The sequence below is a fragment of the Pongo pygmaeus genome, chromosome 9 (assembly GCF_028885625.2).
Source record: "Pongo pygmaeus isolate AG05252 chromosome 9, NHGRI_mPonPyg2-v2.0_pri, whole genome shotgun sequence".
Lineage (NCBI taxonomy): Eukaryota > Metazoa > Chordata > Mammalia > Primates > Hominidae > Pongo > Pongo pygmaeus.
In genome coordinates, this window is record NC_072382.2 from 69,431,027 (window position 1) to 69,438,258 (window position 7,232).

Sequence of the window (7,232 nt, forward strand, 5' to 3'; positions counted from 1 at the left end):
AGAACTAGAAATTCCATTCGACCCAGCCATCCCATTACTGGGTATATACCCAAAGGACTATAAATCATGCTGCTATAAAGACACATGCACACGTATGTTTATTGCCGCATTATTCACAATAGCAAAGACTTGGAACCAACCCAAATGTCCAACAATGATAGACTGGATTAAGAAAATGTGGCACATCTACACCATGGAATACTATGCAGCCATAAGAAATGATGAGTTCATGTCCTTTGTAGGGACATGGATGAAATTGGAAATCATCATTCTCAGTAAACTATCGCAAGAACAAAAAACCAAACACCGCATATTCTCACTCATAGGTGGGAATTGAACAATGAGAACACATGGACACAGGAAGGGGAACATCACACTTCAGGGACTGTTGTGGGTTGGGGGGAGGGGGGAGGGATAACATTGGGAGATATACCTAATGCTAGATGACGAGTTGGTGGGTGCAGTGCACCAGCATGGCACATGTATACATATGTAACTTACCTGCACATTGGGCACATGTACCATAAAACCTAAAGTATAATAATAATAATAATTACAATAAAAGAAAAAAAAAGAAAAAAAAAAAAAAAGAAATGCAAAGAACCTAAAATAGCCAAAACAACTTTGAAAAAGAAGAATATATATTATAGATTACAATCTAATTCAACTAATCAAGACAGTGTAGTATTAGCATAACAACAGATAAATCAATGGAACAGAATAGAGGGTCCAGAACTAGACACACACTTAAATGAACAAATGCTTTTCAACAAAGATATAAAAGTAATTTAGTAGAGATAGGGTAGTCTTTTCAACAAATGCTGATGGAATAATTGGATATCCACATGCAAGAAAATAAACTTTGGGCCAGAAGCGGTGGCTCCAGAGTATAATCCCAGCACTTTGGGATGCCAAGGCAGATGGATCACTTGAGCCCAGGAGTTTGAGACCAGCCTGGGCAACATGGCGAAACCCCATCTCTACAAAAAAAAAAAAAAATACAGAAATTAGCCAGGTATGGTGGTGTGCACCTGTAGTCTCAGCTACTCTGGAGGCTGAGGTAGAAGGATCATTGGTGCCCAGAAGGTTGAGGCTGCCCTGAGCTGAGATCGTGCCACTGCACTCCAGCCTGGCGACAGAGTGAGGCTTTGTCTCAAAAATAAATAAACAAGCTTTGTTTATTAAAAAAAAAAAAAAAAAAAAAAAAAAAAAGAATGGGTTAAAAAAAAAGTGACAACACCAAATGCTGGTGAGGATTTGATGAATTGGATCATTCATACATTGCTGATGAAAATGTAAATAGTATCAGAGATGTTCAATCTTTTGGCTTCCCTGGGCCACATTGGAAGAAGAATTGGCTGATAAGCTAAAATTTTTTTTTAAAAATCTCATAAAGGTTTAAGAAAGTTTACGAATTTGTGTTGGGCCACATGCAAAGCCGTCCTGGTCTGCATGCGACCCACAGGGTTGGACAAGCTTGGTATAGCCACTGTGGAAAACAGTTTGACAGTTCTCTAAAAAAACTAAGCATGCAACTGCGGTACAACCAGTAATTGTACCTTTGGGTATTTATCCCTGAGAAATGAAGACTATGTTCATATAAAAACATGAATATTCCTCAGTGCTGTATTCATAATAGCCTCAAATTGTTAAAAACCCAGATGATTAAACAAATTATGATGCACTTATACCTTAGTAAACTCAGCAATAGAGAGGATGAACTATTGATACATGCAATAACATGAATTAATTTACAGATAATTCTGAGTGAAAAAAACAGACACATATTTTATTATTCCACTTACATAACATTTCTGTAATGACAAAATTATAGGAATGGAAAAGAGATTAGTGATTGCCACTGACTAACAAGACGGTGGGGACAAGAGGGAAGCAGGTCTGGATATAAAAGACCAAGGTGGGAGATTTTCCTAGCAATGGAATTCTCTGCTATGGAGGGTCATTTGGATGTTTGCAAATACTTACATCATTACATGATTTTGTTGACAGAAATGATTATGTCTCCTGTAAAACTCCATATTTATTCACATAAAAAACTGATGAATTGCTAATGAATTTTTAAAAATCTGCTAAATATAGAGTTGCAATAAGCTTTGAACACATTTTTTAAAATAATAAAAGACAATATCTTCTTAATTTATTTAAAAATTGTCTCAGGAAAAATAGAAATTTCCCAGTCATATTTCAGTGAAATCTTTGCATATTTGTGGGTCAGAATTATTGAATCAGTGTGAATATTTAGTAAGCATAGCCAATTATTTGTTTGTTCAGTGCTGACTATTATAGTTATAAATTCAAAATTATAATTAACAGAATGAATGGCTCAATTATGAAGCATGTATTTAAGGAAATACCCTGTAATCTTTAAAGTCATTTTTGAAGAACATTTAATGCTGTCATATAATAATCACCATATAATATTAAATGAAAAACAACACAGCCTGCACACATGTGATACATTTACAATTTTAAAAATATATGCTATATAAAAAGACTGGAAGGCTATATGCAAAATGTAAAAGTGACCTATTTCAAGTGGTAAAAGGAGGGGATTTATTATTTTTATTTTTCTGGAATTCCAAATTTTCTAAATATACATAAATATATATTTTGATAAATATATAAATATATATTTCGATAAATATATATAAATATATATTTCGATAAATATATAAAATATATATAAATATATATTTCGATAAATATATATCGATAAATATATATAAATATATATTTCGATATATATATTTATATATGTAAGAAATTTTGTAATTATATGGAAAATATATAAATATATTTATATTCATAAATATATATTCTCATATATAGAAATATATATACATTGTAAGATGAACATATATGTTCATTTATATATAATATATATTAAATATATATTTATAATATATATAATATTTAATATATATACACATATATACATATATGTTCATTTTACAATGAATATATATATTTATATATATAAGAATATATATTTATGAATATAAATGTTTATATATATTTATATCTATAAGAATATATATTTATGAATATAAATGTTTATATATATAAGAAATTTTGTAATTATATGGAAAATAAATGGCAGAGCCTGAACTTAAAACAGAAAAATTTATAATTAAAAAATTGGGGTTTTCAACAAGCCATATGAAATGAACTTAAGCTACACCCGAAATGTCATCTTTGGTCTCCCACATCCATCTCTCCTTCTTCTGCTTCACTGCTGAGCTTCTTACTATTTACTGAACAGAGTTCTTTTTGCTTGCCTCTGCCTTTGCATGTGACATCATTTCTGCCTGCACATCCCCTCCTCTATCTGGCTGACTCCTTCAAATCCTCAAAACTCAGCTCTGATCGAGACCATCTTGGCTAACTCGGTAAAACCCCGTCTCTACTAAAAATAGAAAAAATTAGCCGGGCGCGGTGGCGGGCGCCTGTAATCCCAGCTACTCAGGAGGCTGAGGCAGGAGAATGGCATGAACCCGGGTGGCGGAGCTTGCAGTGAGCCGAGATAGCGCCACTGCAGTCCGGCCTGGGCGACAAAGCAAGACTCCATCTCAAAAAAAAAAAAAAAAACTCAGCTCTGTCTGTCATGTGATACTTCCCGATAGGATATATTTATATATAAATTAACGTGTATGTTCATTTTACAATGAATGACTTACATTGAATGTTTTATTTTATTATAATATCATGGTTACATAAAATTACATATCAGTTTGAAATTTGTTTATTCATCTCTAACGTGGAGAGGATAATGGCACTTAAATCCTAGAGTTGTGAGAAAAAAATTAAGAGAATCACTATAAAGCACAAAGCATAAATCTATTACATACTCAGGGAATATTGCCAGCTTCATCATTATTATGATCATCATTTTCATTCTCAATGTTTTTATTGCTAATGCAGAGCAAATATACCTCACTGTAGAAAATTTGGAAATCCAGAAAAATAAAAATAATAAATCCCCTCCTTTTACCACTTGAAATAGGTCACTTTTACATTTTGCATATAGCCTTTCAGTCTTTTTATATAGCATATATTTTTGAAATTGTAAATGTATCACACTGCTGAGCTTCTTACTATTTACTGAACAGAGTTCTTTTTGCTTGCCTCTGCCTTTGCATGTGACATCATTTCTGCCTGCACATCCCCTCCTCTATCTGGCTGACTCCTTCAAATCCTCAAAACTCAGCTCTGTCTGTCATGTGATGCTTCCAGATAGGATTAGTCATCTTCTCTATTTTCCTCTATCCTTTAAAAATATTTTTAATTATTCAGATATTTCTACTACCAATATATATCTCACTCTTTAAACTTCTCCATAGTATAAACTGTCTTAGTCATCTTTATAAGAAGAAGCCCAGTGTTTTTACCAAGTAAGCTATTCATACATGTTTTTGGACAGCTGATTGTATAAAGGATTACACGAGTTCTACAAAGTTCATCCTTCTTGGAGTTTTTATTCACCATTAGAATTTTCTTTTTCTCAATGACTGTTCTTTTCTTTTTTTGTTAGAACTGCACTTTAACTAGAAGCCTCATGACAGATGTGTTGTATGTGGTGCTGGCGGAGAAGACTGGGGAGAAGGAGGGGCAGAAACACTTGCTGGGATTCCCATAGAACTTCTGAAAACTACTGGGGAAGAAAAGCTAGTGCCCTGTCTCCAGTGTGGGAGAGGCATTGCAGAAGCTGGCAGCTCATGTCCAGCCCACAGCGTTCTTGCCAGTTCCTCTAGAACAGGGGTATCCAATCTTTTGGCTTCCCTGGGCCACATTGGAAGTAGAAAACTTTCTTGGTCACACATAAAATGCACTAACACTAATGATAGCTTATGAGCAAAACAGAAAGGAAAAAAATCTTATAATGTTTTAACAAAGTTTATGAATTTTTGTTGGGCCACATTCAAAGCCATCTTGGGCCGCATGTGGCCCATGGGCCACAGGTTGGGCAAACTTGCTCTAGAACTTCCCTAGGAACATCCCTTTGCTAATCACTTGATTGTCCCAGGACCTGGAACCCACTCTTCTAGGCCTTCTCTGACTGCCGAATTGTTGTAAAGTAGTAGTTTGCCCTGATGTTCTCCGTCTCATAAATGTTCCACTGAGGCAAGTCTTTTTTGTGTTACTTAGACAAAAATCAAGACCTGAAGGGGGTATATGTCCTGTGAAGGTTGTAGGGCCTGGAAGCTTCCTGACTCAGAAAACTTTAGAGGACAGAATTGGAAAAAGCCTGGGTAATATCAGTCTTTTTGTGAACCCAGATCTCACTTATCTTATGACATAGAATAAACTGATGCCCAAGGAGAGAGGAACTGATGAGATCTCCCAGTGTGGACAGAAGAATAGAATTAGGTATCCAAACTCTGATCACATTTTGTGCAGCTGAGTAATTGAACTTGGAGAGTGACCTCTGGTAGATTCAGTCCTTGGTGGAAAAAAAAAAAAAAAAGCCTTACCTGTGTCCAACAGGAACATCTGCCTTGTTCAACTCTGGCTGACATCCATGCTTCATGCATGTCCTTCATGCATGTAATGTAACAGCTCTATTTCTGTTTCAGCAAAGCCAAAAGAAGAACCAGAGAAGTCTTATTCCCTGTCCTGGCTGAGCTATTAATGGCTGGAGCTGTAGCCAGCTCACTGCTGCCTTGTGTGTCAGAGGCAAGTAAGCTCACTATGAAGTTTGGCCATGCTCCCAGTCCTGGTTTTGGGAGAGTTGTTCCCATCTGTGCCTCTTTTTGTCCTTGGGGCTAGTCGAAGGGATGACACCTGTATTTTTTCCCAGGTGTTTATAGGCTTTTTCCTTCCTTTCTTCAGGGACCTGGTCTTGTTTGAATCTACCATCCTTTGAGAATATAATGAATTTCAGATGCCAACAGGATAAAATTCAAGAAAGAAAAACCAAACTCCAGGCTAGGGGAAGCAGCATTGTGTAGAGAAGCACTATAAGAATTTGAAGTCAGAGCAACCTAAATTTAATCTCAGCACTGGAACTCTGGCTCGTAATGCTTAGCAATTTTGTTAAACTCACTGAGCCTTGATTTCCACATTTCTTAAAGATAACAAATGTTATTTTACAGAGAATGGCTTATATTAGTTAAACCTTTTGCACGCTGAATAATTGTTCATTAAGTATCTACTAAATGTCAAATACTCTCCTAAGCATTAGGTTATAGAAGTAAAACAAAAACAGATTTGGTTCCTGTATTCATAAAGCTTACATTTTAATGGGGAAATGTGAACTACAATTAGGTAAATTATAAGATAACAACAAAGAACATATGACTAATATAGCTGTTATTGAATCCAGAAGGAAGAAATAGGAAACTGCATGGAAAGTGGGATGCAGACATGTAGACTTTTGCATAAGAATTTTTGCTGTTGTTATTTGGTCCTATGCTGGTCATTGTTAAGGAAAATGTAGGAGACATCATCCCCAGTCTCTTGGGTGTTCAGATGAATTGAGGCTACCTAATTTTGAAATAGCTAGTGAACAGTACAAGATAGAGATAAAATGATATTAAATTGATCCATGCTTTTAAAAGCCAGTCATTTTGGAGAAAGGAAAAATTATCTCTCTTTTTTTTTTTTGAGACAGAGTCTCACTTTGTCACCAGGCTGGAGTGCAGTAGCATGATGTCCACTTACTGCAACCTCCAACTCCCTGGTTCAAGCGATTCCCCTGCCTCAGTCTCTCAAGTAGCTGGGATTACAGGCACACACCACCACACCCAGCTTATTTTTGTATTTTTAGTAGGGATGGGGTTTCACCATGTTGGCCAGGATGGGCTCAATCTCCTGACCTTGTGATCCGCCTGCCTCAGCTTCCTAAAGTGCTGAGATTACAAGCATGAGCCACCGTGCCCGGCCGAAATTATTTTTTAAATGTAGCACCATTGTTTAAAAAACTTTTAAATTCAGGGGTATATGTCATGGGAGGCTTCCGTACACATTATTTTGTCACCCAAGTACTAAGCCTAGTATTCATTAGTTATTTTTTCCTGATTCTCTCCCTCCTTCCACCTTCCACCCTTAAGTAGGCCCCAGTGTGTCTGTTGTTCCCCTCTTTGTATCCATATGTTCTCATCATTTGGGTCCCACTTGTAAATGAGAATATATGGTATATGGTTTTCTGTTCCTGCATTAGTTTTCTAAGGATAATGGTCTCCAGCTCCATCTATTTTCTTGCAAAGGACATG